Here is a 17,945-nt window from a genome sequence, read left to right as displayed (position 1 = left end):
CAAGTCAAACTTTTAAATCTCATTCAAACTTATTTTTGTTAACTTTCTAAACAACATGAATCAGTGTAATTCAGCCTACATCATGCTGAATATTTATGCAATACTCGCATTTATTTGTAATAAGCTGTGGACTTTATTCTACCCCACACAATGGTTACAGCTTAGTCACTAATTTGCTGACTTTGAGTTTGAATATTCATTGACAGTTTTTACACTGTGGCAGATTTTGTTGACTGCATCTAAAGCCAAAATTGAACGTTTTTTTTGTCAATATTTATATTCATTTTTTTCCTTTTATTATTTTTTAACAAATCAGCAATAGCACAGAACAAGGAAATACAATGAGAAAAAACAGTACAAGGTGAAAACAACAGGATAAAAGGAGAATTTTTATTGTATTTCAAATGGAAGACAAACAGCACGTCTGACAACAATAGCCACAACATCTTGTATAGACACAATATAAATATGTAACAAAGAAACACACGCTCACACAGAGGATATTATTTTTTTCCCATTCAAAAATGTTAAAACACGATTCCAGGATTTCTCAAATTTATTATGTCTGTTATTGTTGAGAAGTCTTACCCTCTCAACAGATGTAACACATATTTCTCACTTCCAAAACTCAAATGCAGTCCTTTTTTCCGCTACTGTAGTATTAAATTTTTTGCTATGATATTCCAAACAGAATTGAAATCCATTCATACTTGTTTACAGGTTTTAAATAGCTGGTCACCCCAAAGATAGCTGTAAATGCATCAGAATCCCAGCTCTTCCCAAATACTTCACAGTAACAGCAAAACAATGGTTAGTTTTTCACATGTTCAGAAATAGTGGGTCAAGTTACCCATGAAAGATATGCATCTGTCTTCACTTGTTCCATATTTTGTCATGTATATATCTTATTCCAAAAACAAAAGTATTCACTTTTATTTTTCTTTTCTTTGACACTTAAAATCTCTTGCACATCCTATTTCCACCAACCATCTGTTAGATGTTTCTACAACAGTTCATTGGACATCATTTGGAAAAACACACCTGTCTATATAAGGTCCCATTGTTGACAGTGCACATCAGAGCACAAACCAATCCATGAAATCAAAGGGATTATCTGTGACCTCTGAAGCCTCCATCATTCGTAAATGGAAGCAGTTTGGAACCACCAGGACTCTTTGTAAAGCTGACCACCCAACCAATCTGGGCTGTTAGGATAGAAGGGCATTAGTCAGGGAGGTGACCAAGAAACTGTTTACCTTGACAGAGCACATGTAAAATGGCTGGACACAAAATTCAAAGGTAAGATACTCGTGGGGAATATCCCTAATGTTGCAGGTTTCTACTGAAGCAAGGCACCATGTGAAGTTATTGAAATAATTAGAGCACACCATTAGAATGTAGCTACAAAATTTCATTAATGTATCAAGTTCAGTGTATCCAGTAGTTATTTCACTAAAGACAACAGATGTGAACCTGATGGACAGCCAAAATCTAACGAATAATAGTTTTAAAGTTTTAGTAAACCAAATGATAGACAACTGATCAATAATATAGGATTAATATTGAAATGTAAATATGTACAGATCCTATCTGCCATGACATATTATAGAAAAGACTTGTTTTAATATTTGTCATACAGGTCATATACAGTTACACAAATACAATAACCATGCCTAAATGTTAGCTACACATACAAATTACTGCACTTTATCTGTCCAATCTAGTGTAAGCTACCATTTCTGCATAGCTGAATTGAGGTAACCTATCATCAAGTAATTTCAATTATATTAATGTCAGAGACATTTTCATAACTCAGCCATTGTTCAGCTTGTTGAATGTCGTTGTTTAAACAAATATTTCAGAAATACCACATGAACTCAGTTTTCCAGTTCAACAAACCCTGAAAACATTAATAATTTAATCAAATTTACGAACTGCTTTGATCAAACTGAAGGCAATGAGGACAGTTACGGGGATATGTAAGCTCATTATTAAATGTTTTATTTCACCTCAGACATTTGGCATAATGAGCTGGAGCTGTGATTCTCAAAGCCACATTTAAGCCTCATTAGTAACATGGGAAAACAGGCAAGAAATTCACCCATTGAAAAGAAGAACTACTGCTCCCTTATTCCAAGATCTACGATCCACATAAAAGAAAATTAAAGTGAGCTACAGAAAGTATGACTGAACCTTGGCAAATGTTTCTGGCTCACAGGCCTCTTAATCTGTGTCCTTATGCTCTCAGTTCAGCAAAAAGAAAAAAACAACAAAAACAACAACAACAAAAAATAAACATTCTGATATGAATATATTGCTAAAAATACCCTGCATATGTTGTCATATACATTTGTCTTATGTCATATATATTTTGGGGGGTCCTCTATGACTAAATGAAAGTAACACAGATGAAACATTAAATTATATATTTTTAATATATATATATATACATTATATATTGAATATACATTTCTATTTATATATATTGTTTAATAAACAAATTTAAACATCCAATAACAAACCAAATAAGGCCAAAGCTATAAAAGATTACCACATTTATTAAAAGGCCATCACATTTAAAAGTGAAACAGAATCCATGTACATACACAGTCACTAATAACAAACAGTTTTCTTTTTTTTTCTTTTTTTTGCCTGTCCCGTTTGGCTCTTTTGCCATCAGAATTGTTGTCTAAAGGCAAAGAAAGATGCCCAACGGATTTACTTTACCAAATTGACCATCCCAGCCTTGCCGTAATGGTCCATTTGATTCACCTTTTATTGTTTATTTTATTTTCACTTACTGAATACGGGACAGACTTGACTGGGGGAAAGAAGGGGAGAAAGAAAGAGGGAAAGAGAAACAGCTGAGAAGAGGGACGGGGGAGAAGGGCAAAAGACAAAAACCAACAGAATGAGCAGAAAAAAAAAGCAAAAAAAAAAAAGCATATATCAATCACCTGGATCACCTGCTGAGAAAGAAAAAAGAAAAAAAAGCAGAAGAGAACAAGAGTAATAGAATAAACAACATCACAATGATATATGGGAATAACAGTAAATGCTAAATATTAAACATTATTGTGCAGCACATAAGATCAACAGAACACAGTGTGCTTTGAGGTAGGAGCCAAAAAGGGTGTAGTTTGTGGGTGTGATCACCCGTGTGTACACCTGTGAGCATGGACGCGCTTGTTTTTTTTTTTGTTTGTTTTTTTTAAAAGGTTCCTTCATGTAATGATCTGCTAGAGTCCTGTGAAAACTGTTTGTTATCTGCTAGATAACAAACAGTTTTCACAGGACTCTATGGAGTCCTATGAAAAGCTAAAAATATCCTTTTAAAGGGTAAAGTTAGGCTTGTATAGAAGGGTTGCTAGGGGTAATCCTTTTCCCTCTATATAAGAATCTGGCAGCACAGCTCAGGTTTGCAAAGCTGTATCTGAACAAAGACATCTTGAACAAGGACAAGGAAGACCAAATTGGAGATGTTCAGCCATAATGATCGGCACCACATTCAAAGAAAATCTAACAAATTAAATGGAGCATATCAGCACAAACACATTATACCAACTGGCAAACACAGTGGTGGAGGTGGGATGATTTGTTGTTGTTGTTTTTTACAGCTACAGAAACTGCAGCCCTTGTAATCATTCAGTTGACCAAGTATTTTAAAGTCAAATGTTGTTTGACAGCTACAGCTTGGCTGAAATTGGGACAAGCAACAAGACAATGATCCCAAGCACAGTAGCAAATTTAGAGCAGAATTACTAAAAAAGAAAATTATTATGGCCTTGTTGTGGCGTGACCTTAAGAGAGCTGTGCACAAACCGCAATGAACTAAAGCAATGTTGTAAAGAAGAGTGGGATAAATTTCCACAGTGATAAAAAAAAAATGCAGAAAATGATTTCTTAAAGTTATGGCTACTAAAGGTGCATCTACAAGCTATTGAATTATGGAGAGTACCCAATTATTTTCTGTCTTTTTCCCATAAATATATTTATCAAAAATCTGTTACTGCATAACGGATAATCGACAATATGTTAACATGAATATATATAAGAGCCTAACCAGAGATGGGAGATACAAAATAGCTTCAGCTAGGGACACTTTACATGAAATGGTTTGCCTTGCATCTCCCTGTACTCACTCCATTGATTAAATTAATAATTATTGCAAATCAACAAATAAATAAAATAAATGTCAACATGAGTATTGATTACATAAAGTGGATTTCTGCATCCCTAATTGACTTTCTGTGTTGTTTTATTTTTCTTGTCAGACCACAAAGTCTGGATCTTTTTAAAGATTGATGGGTATGACTTGTGAATGAATGACCAAATTTAGTTTTCTCAGCGTGTTGCACATTCAAAGTGCAATCAAAGAATCGCCCAGCGGGTTGAGACATTCAGATAACTGCTCATTAGGTTTCCTACGTAACTTCACCCCATGCATATCTAAGAGTACAACACACTGATCGTGTAAGACAGAAATTGTCGTTCTTAGGTGATCGTGTTTATGCAGCGTATGCTCTGCAAAGTAAATCAAGTCAGTTACCTAGCAGCAACTTAACAATGACCACAACCTCCAGCTCTGCACAGCAGCCGCACAACTGAATCAGCCTTATTGTCATTCCAAAACAGCAGACTGTGGTTTAATTTGTCCTGTGATCTAGCAGGTGATTTCTGGATGACAGCAATGAGGAAGGCATTAAAATCTGAATAGATGAACACTCAAGAACAGCCCGGGGACAGAGAAAAAGAGATGTAGAGGATGATTTCTTGGAGCCAGGCAGACTAGCTTTTTGCAACACAAATTACCCAACATAAAGTAAATCGCACTCTACAGATTCTTAGCTAAAGCACCATCCTGGACTTAAATTTTATTGTTTTACATAGGTCAAATTTGTTTACTATCAGATCTTGCAAAATCTAAATTTATCCACTTTAGTTTTTGGGCATGGTCACTGTATTACTTTGTTATAGTTGCTACAGCTTTCCACTTATTATGAGACTTGGTCATGAGACCCAGTGTAGTTTTTCAGTGTAGCTGTCCTTAGGCATGGTGATCCTGGGAAAAGTGGTTTTACTGTTTGTTGAAAGTTTTTAAGATTACTAAAGTGATGAATTTCAGCAAGATTAAAAATAGGCCACAAAATCACTTTGGAGGACACCATGGTGGTTTGAAGCTTGGGCACTTGGATGCATGCAAAATCCTGTTACATTAGCCTGCAACCCATCCTCTGAAATCAGTTCTGGGTAACAAGAATTTGGAAACTCGCTGCTCTATATTACTTTTGGTGGGGGAATCTGTAGATTGCATTTCAGAAAGCAATTATGCAAAATGCCCCCAGGGAGAGAGGGTCAGATGCTGAAGCCACATATCACTGCTCTCACTGGCATCAGATGTGACAGACTGTGTCCCTTCATGGCAAAGCTCACATCTTTCACTGTCATCGTTAACCAAAGTTATCAATATTTTACTGAACTTAATGGTCTGACTGCTCTGAACAAAAGAGGGTTAGGAGCCTTTCATCCTCTTTATATTTTTTGATTGTTATGCTAGTCAGTGGAGACAAGCTTTAAAAGTAGCATCCTCTGTTTTTTCTCTTAAAGCAAGATGTCTCTTTTATGTGAAACAGCTTTTCGCTCTGAATGGTTTTTACAATTCTGCCATTTCTGTATTGAATTTGAAACGAATGAAGGTAAACATGGACATTTTTTGAGCTGTCTTTGTAATGTTTTGTCAGCTCCGTAGCTCATTAACACCAAACCTGTTTCACTCACAGCACTGTGAGAGATAAAATACAAGTGAATAATTAAAAGAGAAACAAATGCATGAACAGTGTCTCCTCAGAGGTTCGACTTATTCAGATTTGTATCAAATACACTGTATAAGTTTGCTTAGCAAATAATTAAAGTGGCTAACTTTAAATCCAGTTCTAAATGGTTTTATCCAATCATTCCTAATGCTAAACTTATAGAGTTTTGCATACAAGGCTTAAACAAAATATCACAGTTAACTGTGAGATATCAAATAATTATTTTATTGTTTTTTCAGTGAAAAACAAGAATAAGCATAACTCGAAAGTATTCGCAGTTACTGTTTCATAAAGTCCTCACAGTTTAAGCAATGATGCATGCTTCATTGATTTGAGGCAGGGACACAGCAAGGCAGATAGGAAAAATTAGATGAGATGTCGTCAACTGGACTCTCCAAACACAAAAGCCAGAGCAGTGTTTTGGAAAATAATAACTGACAGATACAAATCACTGGCACTACAGCACGTGGTATCCGTGGCGCTCATTCCAGCAGTCTGATTGATCTAGCTGAAGTAAAGCCTGGAAGGCTTCAGGTTGTCACACTCAGCGGAGCCCATTGCATCTTGGAGGACATGCAGAATGGTTTGCTCATCCTTCCCTGTCACCAGCTGCACAGTTATAGCTGGAATTCACTCACCTTTTTTGGATTGTGAGATTAAAGAAGTGCATAAACAATCCTTTTGTCACATGAAAAATGATCAAGGTTGTTGAATCATTCACTTTGAATGATTCAACAACCTTGATATATATATGTATATATATATATATATATATATATATATGTATATATATATATATATATATATACCCCCAAAGGTTGACCCCCGGCGACCGAGCCACCCGCGGCCCGCGCCGAGCCCTGTAAAAAGCAGAAAGCAAAGCAGGATCCAAAACCAAGGAACGGGACACCCAGGACCGCTCCTCAGGCCCATAACTCTCCCAGTCCACCAAGAACTGCCGGACCCGCCCCCGCCGGCGGACGTCCAGAATGTGCCGGACCGCGAAGGCAGGATGCCCATCAACGAGCCAGGCGGGAGGAGGGGGAGCGGAAGGAGGGCACAACGGACTCACGACCACCGGCTTGACCTGGGAGACGTGGAAGGTTGGGTGAATGCGCAGCGAGGAAGGCAGCTTCAACCTCAGCGCAGAAGGGCTGAGGACCCACTCCACCTCAAAAGGTCCAATGAAACGCGGGGCCAGCTTACGAGACGCCACCTTGAGGGGAACGTCCTTAGCAGACAACCACACCTTCTGCCCAGGGGAGTAAGCAGGGGCAGCCCTGCGGCGATGGTCCGCGTACAGGTGCTGGCGAGCAACGGACCGGCACAACGACCGGCGGGTCAACCTCCACGCTCACTGACAACGTCTGAGATGGTGTTGGACCGAGGGAACCTTGAGGTCAGCCTCCTGGTCGGGGAAGAGAGGCAGCTGGTAACCTATGGAGGCCTCGAAAGGCGAGAGGCCAGTAGCAGAAGACGTAAGCGAATTGTGAGCGTATTCCGCCCACGGCAGCAATGAGGACCATGAGGCGGGGTTAGAGGCAGCGATACAACGGAGGGTGGCCTCCAGTTCCTGGTTGAGCCGTTCAGCCTGCCCATTCGTCTGTGGATGAAATCCTGAGCTCAAGCAACGTTTTGCTCCGAGAGCGGTGCAAAACGAGCTCCACACTCGCGAAATGAACTGAGGGCCCCTATCTGACACGATCTCCAAAGGTATGCCGTGGAGTCTGAAGACCTGCTCAGTCACAATCTTGGCTGTCTCCGTTGCGGTGGGGAGTTTGTTTAGGGCAATGAAGTGTGCAGCTTTGGAGAATCTATCTACTACTGTGAGAATTGTGGTTTTACCTGAGGAGATGGGAAGGCCAGTGACAAAATCCAACGCGATGTGAGACCAGGGACGATGAGGTATAGTGAGGGGTTGTAAAAGTCCGGCTGGGCGTAGTGAGCTTGATTTGTTACGTGCGCAGACAGGACAGGCAGCTACATATTCTTTGACGTCCTTATCAATAGTCTCCCACCAGAAATACCTCTTAAGGAGTGAGCCTGTTCTCCCCCCACCCGGATGGCAAGCAAATTTGCCCTTGTGGACCCAATCAATCACCTTAGGGCGAGCCACGGTGGGGACATAGCGTCGGTTTGGAGGGCCCGTGCCGGGGTCTGGCTCAGTCTCCAGCGCATGGGGGATGTCCTCCTCCACATCCCAGGTGACAGAACCGATCCTGACTCCTGCCGGCAAGATGGTGGGTGCATCAGACGGGTCACACACAGGGTCGAACTGGCGGGACAGAGCATCCGGCTTAATGTTGCGGGTGCCTGGTCGGTAAGAGATGGAAAAGTTAAATCGAGTAAAGAATAGGGACCATCGAGCTTGGCGTGAGTTGAGCCTTTTGGCCGTGCATAAATAGGTTAGGTTTTTATGATCAGTCCAAATAATGAATGGATGCTCTGCTCCCTCAAGTAAATGCCGCCATTCCTCCAGCGCCAGCTCTACAGCAAGCAACTCCCTGTCTCCAACGTCATAATTCCTCTCCGCGGGTGAGAGGCAGCGGGAGAAAAAGGCGCAGGGCTGAAGCTTAGCAGATGGACCTGAACGCTGGGACAACACCGCCCCGACCCCAACGTCTGACGCGTCTACTTCCACGACGAAAGGTTTACTATGATCAGGATGGATTAAGACCGGCACAGAGGTAAACAGTTCTTTCAACCGGGAGAAGGTGGCGTCGGCCTCCGGACTCCAATGGTAAGGAAGCTTAGAGGAAGTTAGACGAGTTAGGGGAGCGGCTACTTGACTATAATTCCTGATGAAGCGGCGGTAGAAGTTCGCGAAGCCCAAAAACCCTTGTAAGTGTTTTCGTGAGGTTGGTAGTGGCCACTCCGCTACTGCCTTCACTTTAGCCGGATCTGTCTTCACCTGCCCCCCTGCAAGAATGTAACCCAGAAATGACACAGATGGTGAGTGGAATTCGCATTTCTCGGCTTTGACAAATAATTTGTTCTCCAACAACCGTTGGAGTACGGCCCGGACATGAACTCTGTGTTCCTTGAGGTCCTTGGAAAAAAACCAGGATGTCATCGAGGTAAACGAAGACAAAACGATCCAAAAAATCCCTAAGGACATCATTCACTAGGGTTTGAAAAACTGCAGGTGCATTAGTGAGGCCAAATGGCATGACTAAATACTCGAAATGTCCTAAGTGTGTGTTAAACGCAGTTTTCCACTCATCCCCCTCCCTGATTCTGACTAGGTGATATGCGTTCCTGAGATCCAGTTTGGTAAAAACGGTGGCCCCATGGAGGGGCTCAAAAGCGGAGCTGATGAGTGGTAATGGGTATTTGTTTTTAACTGTGATGTCATTAAGGGGCCGAAAGTCGATGCATGGGTGGAGTGTGCCATCTTTCTTACCCACGAAGAAGAAGCCAGCACCCACGGGGGAAGTTGATGGTCTGATGAGTCCAGCTGCCAGTGAGTCTCTGATGTATTTTTCCATGGCAGCCCGTTCAGGGCGTGACAAGTTGTAGAGGCGGCTGGAAGGTAATGTGGAGCCGGAAAACAAGGTAATGGCACAATCGTAAGGGCGATGGGGTGGTAGGGACAGTGCCTTATCTTTGTTAAAAACTTCTGATATGTCATGATATTCGGGGGGAACTGCAGAGAGGTCAGGGGTGAGACGTGGGCTCCCTGATCGAGTAAGAGTGTCACAGAAAGCAAAAATCGGGGCTTGGCGTTAACCCTGGTACCGCCCACCCGTACCCCCGGACCTACCGGCGGGCGGTCTCTTTTCCCTTCTTAGGGCAGGAAGAAATCAAATGCTCACAGGAGCCACAATAAAAGCAAGAGTGTGAATGGCGGCGCCTCTCTCTCTCCTCCACCGTCAGCTGGTAACGCCCGATCTGCATGGGTTCCGGTTCCGGTTCACCACCCCCTGTGCCAGCAATGGGAGTGGACGGCTGAACCGGAAGCAGTGGTGGGGGAGAAACGACCGGAGATGACCGCCACAAGGACCGACGGGAACTGTAGTCCCTCTCCCACTCTCGCTCCTGCAACCTGCTGTCAATGCGAAGTGTGAGGGAAACCAGCTCCTCAAAATTAGCTGGCTCATCCCGGGAGGCCAGGTGGTCCTTCATCTCATCATTGAGAGAGTGCAAATACACCCCATGCAGAGCCCGATCAGACCAGCCCGCCTCGGCGGCGGCGATGCGGAAATCGATCAGGAAGTCCGCAATGCTCCGCCGACCCTGACGAAGATGCAACAGCCTCCGCGCCGAAACTGCACTCAGAGGTCGGGTGAGCGAAAGTTTTCTTAAACTCTCTCAGAAAGTCATCGTAATGACAAGTCGGTAACGGATGTCTACCTAGATAAGCCTCCGCCCATGTAAGGGCGCGATCGCGCAGTTTCCCGACTAAATAAGAAATCCGCACGGTATCAGAAACAAACGAGCGGGGTGAGCGACCGAATGCTAGCTCGCACCGAAGGAGGAAACCGCTACATCCCCCCCGGCCGCCAGAAAAGGGTTCCGGCTCTGGGGAGGTGGCATCACGGAACATCGGCGTCTGCAGAGGCTCAGAATCCGCAGCGGGCTGAGGCGGCGGCGGCGCGGGTACCGGTGCCGACGTACCAGGAACGGGTTCGGGTTCAGGGGCAGTGGCTGACTGAAGGGTCTGAACCGTGGACTGCATCTTCACCTGCTCGTCAGTGAGTGAGTTAACCTTCGCCAGGAGAAACTGGAGCGCTTCCTCGTGAGTACCAAGAATGGCACCCTGTTTCGAGACGGCAGTCCGGATTTGATCCGCTGAGTCCATATACTGGCCAGATTATACTGTCATGGCGCAGTGGCCCGTGGAAATGGGATGGACTCAAGTGCAGTTTCAAACCCGGAGGCCAGAGGTGTGGTGTAACAAAAAGAGACTTTATTTACAATGCTCAGAGGCTAACAGAAATTGCAGACTAGAATTAAGAAACATAAACTAGATGTCTGAGGCGAGAGAAAATACTGTGACTATAACTAGATGGCAGGGATAACTGGATGCAGGTACTGGGCAGGGGAAACTGTGGCGGGCCAGGGCACTGAAACAGAGGAGAGAGCAGTCAGGGGAATCCCACAGAGGGCTGCGAGTGAATCTGAGGATAATACACTGAGCTGTCTTACAAGCTTGCAGGTGGGGGTTGCGTGGAGGGGGGAGGCAGGAGAGGTCCAGGTGGGTGCTGCATGCAATGCAGGGAGGCAGGCAGGAGAGAACGGCAGGTCCAAAATGGGGAGGGATTACCGGCGGCTGCAAACTTGTATCCAGGAGAGCTTGGTAGGTGGGTTTCAGAGGTAAAGTTGGCAGATAATCTGGCGAAGACCAGTTGAGTGCGCTGGTCATAAATACTGCTGGTATGATTGCCATCAGGTGAGAAACAACAAAGACTCCACCCAGTGGGGAGGAGCCGATGCTGTGGAAAACCACCCAGACCACGACAGTTTAACAATTTAACAATTATATATTTATCTCCTGCTTGTTCCAACTGAAATGCACCAAATGGACTAGCAAGTATTAACTCGTGAAACCGACTTTGTACTGTGTTACAAATACTACATAATACAGCTCTATTACATAGTGATATATTTTTATTATTTGACTTTTCCTCACGGTATCAAACTTGCATTTATTTAACAAAAGCGAACAGCTTACTCAAGGTGCTCACGAGAGTGACTTGCATAAATTTGTAAAATAAAAGTGTAATAATTGTGTATTAATCTCCAGGTCCCTCCAGTTGAAATGTATCATTAGAGACTCTCAAAATCCTTGCCTCCTTAAAAGCTCACAAGAAAGAAAGAAGCAAAATCACTTAGTGGTAAAAACATCTTTTTGAACTCTATAAAAGAAGACTACATGTAATCACTCTCACAGAGATAGCAAGTTGAGTGGGTTTTATGCCTAACAGCAGCAGAAGGCTCCATCTCAAGTGATATGTTTCTAGAGCACTGACTGCATAACCTTATTGCTCTCCAGTATGACACGGAAACACTATAAATCTCCTGCAGGATTGTTTACTGCAGTGCTCTTATTTTTGGTCTTCCGAAGAAATCTTTGTTACCCCTGTAACTGCTTCAGAACTCGGCTGCACATGTTGATGAGGACCAGAAAGAGCCCGGATTACACCAATTTTAAGCACTGGCTCTCAGTCAGTGTTTTCAACTTGATTGCCTTTATATGTACCTGTATAGCTACCGTTTTAAAACTTTATTTCATTTTATCGCCAGTGTTTCCGTACAATGGGTTGGCGTCTAATATCTAGGTGAGAATGTAGGTGCAGTAAGGGCATAATGAAGGGGATCTATGTATGTTTTTGTTTATTTTCTGGTTTTAATGTGTACAGCACTTTGTGTTGTATCCTTATTGTATGAAAAGTGTGATATAAATAAAGTTTTGATTTTCATTACATTCATGTATTTAGCAGCTACAGACATGAGGTGGGATCTTAAAGGTGATTTTGCTCGCACAAAATGGCAAAGCTCCCACGTGTGTACAAAAGAGAAACGACATAAAACCAAAAAGATCGCAAAACAAGTGCTACGTGTACTGATTAATGAAATGCAAATTCCTAGAGTGTATCTGCAGTCAGGAAACAGTCTAGACCTCTGTAATGATACTGTAAAAATAAACAAAAAAGACTTACTGGATAACTTGGGGGAAATTCATTAGTAACCTTTTAAGATGTTGAAAAACTTAGAACATCAGTGGTGGATTCTGTGCATAGAGGGCATTACAGATACAAGTACATGACAGACAGGATGGATGCTTCAGTGGAAAAACCGTCTGGTCCTGCAGACATGGAGGTTTCCAGTGACAAGCTTTTCTGCTGCAGGGGGGTTCGTAACAAGGTCCCTCTGACCTACAGAGAGGAACTGTATCACATCCTGAGGATGACGGGGCCTCTGGTAAATACTGATATTGTCTGCTTACACTTTTCTTCCTGTAAGACGTTGTGTCATGTGATACCTGTATCACCAATGGAACATTTTTGGTATTTGTCTTTCTAGCTGCTGTCTCGAATCCTCAATTACATGCTTCCGTTTGTGGTTACAATGTTTTGTGGCCGTCTGGGAAACAATGTGATGGCCGGCTATGGATTAGCTTCCGCTGTAAGTGGTTGTCTGTGGAGGCTGATGTAAGGAAATCATAAATAAAGACAAAGTTTCCAGGCACCTAGCAGATGGACAATAGATATTACAGCTATGAATTAGTGTTCTCTATATACCTATATTTCATATTCATTTCAGACCATTAACGTGAGCACAGCAGCGACAGGCTCTGGTCTGGCACTGGCGTGTGATACTTTGGTGTCTCAGGTTTGGAAACTCATATCTTATTAGTTTTTTCCCCCTGACCCCTAATTTCCCTTAATGCACATCCTAACTGTAACTATTTCTCACATTCATAAAATGATTAACTATGCCTGTGTGCTGCTTGAAGACCTTTGGTGGTAAGAACCTGCTGCGTGTGGGAGTGATCCTTCAGCGAGGCATCATTATCCTGCTATTGTTCTGTCTCCCCTGCTGGGGTCTCCTCATTAATGCAGAGGCCATCCTCTTATGTCTGGGCCAGGACCGTGAGGTGGCCCGGTAACTGAGCACACACAACTTGCACATACAACTCAATCTTATCGTCAGTCAGAACAAGATACCCTCTCAACGCTAACAAGTGTCTACACTAACACTTGTCCTAGTCTCTACAGGAGTCATATGCAGTACAATAACTTTCAATAACATTTCTTGCCATAAATTAGTTTTTGAGTGGTAGCAGAGCTATCTGAGCCTGAACAGTGTATCTAACTATAATAGTCATTTCTTTAGCTTTGATTGGATCTGAATACATCTGCTTTTTTCCCCCCCAGAATAGCTCAGCTGTATATTACAGCCTTCCTTCCTGCAGTGCCGGTGAGATGTGATTTTTCTCTCTGCTTTTTGTGCAAATTCAGTAGAGACACATATGCACACCAATTTTTTTTTCTTTTTGCTAAATTTAAGCATTTTTGTCATAATTGTTTTTTAGGCAATGTTTCTACATCATCTTCAGGTGTCTTATCTACAGAACCAGGTATGCTAATGCTGTGTACATAATTGCCTTTTCTTATAATAGAATCACAGTTTGTTGTCTCAATCAGTGCGATACAGAGAGAAAGGTATGCTAAGCCTTGCATCATCTGGTGTTTGTGTACTCAGGGAATAATATTGCCACAAATGTACACTGCTGCTCTGGCAAACATTGCAAACGTGGTGACAAACTACATCTTTCTTTACTGGCTGGATCTTGATGTTGGGTAGATATACTCATCTCAACTATCATTTTACACACGCACACACATGTATACAGAAAAAAAAAAATGACATACTGGACTATCTCTGTGTCTTTGCATATGGCTTTCAGTGGCTCTGCAGCAGCCCACACTCTAGCTTGGATTTACATCTGCGCTTTTCTGTTTGTGTACATCTGGTGGAAGAAACTCCATGTATCAACATGGGGAGGTGAGATATTTAAAATGCATGCTCTCTCTGTGCTTGCACTAAAAAGTTCTATATAAACTGAGCGTCTCTCTCCCCCTGCAGGCTGGTCTGCAGAATCACTGCAGGAGTGGGGCTCCTACATGAAGCTGGCCATTCCCAGTACCTTAATGACTTGTTTTGAGTGGTGGGTTTATGAGTTTGGAGGATTCTTTGCAGGTAATCCCTATTTATGGTGTGAAATATATATATATTCAATTATCATGGAATATGTGCAATATACAGGATTAAACCAGTAAAGCCTGCTTCTAAGATAATTGGGTTTAGAGCTGGCAATACAGTCTGCAAAGGCTATAATTTATTCTGTGTCTGTAATGATCAGGAATGCTGGGTGAAGATGAGCTGGCAGCTCAACATGCTGCGATAATGGTGGCTTTCATTACTTACATGGTACTGTGTAGTGACTGCAAATCAGAACATTTCATTGTCGCCTCTTTCATAAAAAGTCTCAAATTTGGGTGATTTATTTAACTTTTTCCTTTCCTTTTTCAAAACAATGAATCCATAGTTCCCTCTTGGTGTTCAAGCTGCAGCATGTGCCCGTGTGGGCAATGCTCTTGGGGCTGGAGACACTGACAGGGCGATTCTATCAGCCAAGATGTCACTGGCTCTTGCAGGTTAGCTAAATGTGGTCTTCTGTGGTGTCTGATATTTATGAGTATTTCAAGTTAGATTTTTTTTCAGCGTGACAGATTACTTACCTTTCCAGGTAGTTTTGCTGTTGTTGAAGGCCTCTTCCTGGGTGCTACTAAAAAAATCATTGGATTCATCTTCACATCTGATGAGTGAGTCTGTGTACCTGTGTACCTAAACACCTGCTTATACAGTAGAAACTCTATACATGAGACTTTGGCTTAATTATCATTACAGAAAAATTGTAGCTCTGGTGTCACAGTTGATGAACGCTTATTGTTTCCTTCAATTTTTTGATGGCCTTGTGGTGAGTCTACCAGCTCTCGTTGTATTCAGAGCAACTATATTTGCAGCATGATTCCAAAGGCACCAGATTCATGTCAAATATGAAATTTGTTTTCCCCATCCCAGTGTGTGTGCACAGGCATCTTCTTGGGTACTGGCAAACAGAAGATACCAGCTGCGGCTAATCTCATTGGATACTACTGCATAGGGCTTTCATTGAGCATCACTCTGATGTTTGTTGTAAAACTAGGAGTTCTAGGTAATTACATCAAGTGGTCATATTTTGTTAAGTTCATAGACATGCAAGAAGAATAAATTGTTGCCTAGCAAGAGCCAGTTATTGCAACTGATGCTCAGCGTGATTTCAACAGACCCATTTGTCTTTCTCTCTGCAGGTTTTTGGCTTGGACTGCTCATTTGCGTCATCTTACAGTCCACCTTTTACATCATTGTCATCTTCAAGCTGAACTGGAAGAGAATGACAGATGAGGTATATTAACTGACTAATATAACAATCAAGGTCATGCAGGGACTCAGCTGTTCATATACAGACAGAGATTTGTTGTTTTAATTTTTTGAGGCAACTGTGAGTGAGACAAAGCTGTACGTGAATATGGAAAATTTTGATTTGGTTTTGCAACTTTTCTATTTTTCAGGCTGTGAAACGAGCTCAGAAAAAGACTTACATGATGGCATTAGGCACGGATGTTGTTTCAGACATTGGCCAAACATCAAGCAATGGGAATGTAAGTGGTCCAATCTAAAGTGGTTGATGTGTCTTGTTCTACTTTGTTATCAAAGTAGAAGTAGCACTTCTACTACTTCTAGTTTTTTTGTTCTATGTTTATTATTAAATTTCATTACATTTATCTTTATTTAACTTAATAAAGTAATGGAAAATACAATTCCTTTAAGTCAGTAGATGGCTACACACCAGTGAGTACCAAGTGCCAAGCGACACAGGGCGAACACGTGGACCACGACCCGAAGAGCAGCCATCTCTCCATCACTCAGCTGATCATCAGGCGAGGCCTCACTATGTTTGCAGCTGTTGGACTTCTTGCTGTGGGAGTAGGTGTGTACTTCCTTGTGCCTTTGCCAGAGACGATACCTGCAAACTCTACAATGGACAGGATTAATAGTACAGATACTCCTGATCAAATCTCCACCAGTGTGCCGGTCACATTAGAGAGATAGCGTAAAAACACAGTGTTAAGCTCTTACAGAATGATTGTCTTGGACTGTTTCAGGACCCAACTGTAACAGATGTGATTCAAAAATAAGGTGAATTAATGGTGTTGGGTACATTTCATTTTCTTCAAATTATCATCATTATTAAGTAATAAATGACCTATTTCATCACAAAGTGATGAATGTGTATCTGATTGTTTTATCAGCATTTTGTTTTTAAGAATACATGTCAACAGTTGCTAAGTGTAAATCCTGCCTGGAGATGAAAATTAAACTTTGTCTAATGACCAAAGAAACAATGCTGTTGACAGAAATGTAAATAGATGTTCCATTTTAATTATTAAAAAAAACCCATTCTAGGTTGAACTCTTCGGTGTGAATTTTGTTTTGCTTGTTTATTTGTTTGTTTTTGTCGTGGTGAAGCCAAGCTGTTTATGTAGGGGTGGCCAAACTCAGACTGCATGATGCGGGATATAAAATAGAGTCCAGTTATTAATTTCTTTCTCCTTTTTTTCTGCATGGAAAAAATGAAATCATGAATTTATTTCACTCAATTTTTTAGAAATATTTTAAAAACATATCTATGTTGCTCAGGTGATAAGAATTTCATGTCTTTGCACTGTTAAATGCAAAGCTGTAAAAAAACAGCTGTATAGAAATGTTTCTGTCTCAAAAATAGTTATTGGATCCTGTTTTAAGAGTATGCACTTGTCCCCCTAAAAGCCTTCACCCTCATATATGTTAGGTAGCTCGAGTGTTATAGTAGCTCTGGGTTATGGAGACCTTAGTTGATCTTTCTCTGCTCTGAGAACCTCTATCACCTCTTGGTTCTGCTGTGTGGCCTCCTCCTGGTAGGACATACCTGAAACACCTCACTTCACCCCACGTCCTAAGGGGGACGTCCTGATCATATGTCCAAGGCATCTCAACCAGCTCTTTTAAATGTGGAGGTGCAACTACAATCATCCACTTGTTTTTGTGTGTCAAGTCTCTAAGAGATTTATTAATGAAGGTATCAAAAGGACATCCATCTCCAAGACACTTACAAATGTTTATTTTATGATCACATTTCCCTCTTTACTCCTTTTCTATTGTTAACACCTCTTTGATGGTTGAGTTCTTAATTACCACTTTCAATTTGGCTTGAGAAGGCATTAAGTAAGCTATTTCATGTTTCTAGGATGTTGGATTGTTTAAGAAGTCTGTGAAATACTACAAGAGATTACATTATCAGATTTTCTCCAACAATGGCCTTTTTTTGGTCTACCATTGTGCAAATGTTTGATCTTTGCAGTTCTAAAATCCTGATGTTATTATTTTTGTAAAATTTCCTCAGCTGACCACAACTAGAGGTAGTTACTTGTGTTTTACACACGTTTAATCACCCAGATCAAAACATTCTTGCTTTCAAGTCCTCACCCCCATCTTTGTCTTTGTTGTGGTTGCTGAGTGTTTCTCTCTTCCTTCTCACAATCT

This window comes from Simochromis diagramma, unplaced genomic scaffold (genome assembly GCF_900408965.1).
Source record: "Simochromis diagramma unplaced genomic scaffold, fSimDia1.1 OVJJ01000344.1, whole genome shotgun sequence".
Lineage (NCBI taxonomy): Eukaryota > Metazoa > Chordata > Actinopteri > Cichliformes > Cichlidae > Simochromis > Simochromis diagramma.
Note: the sequence above shows the minus strand (reverse complement) of the source record.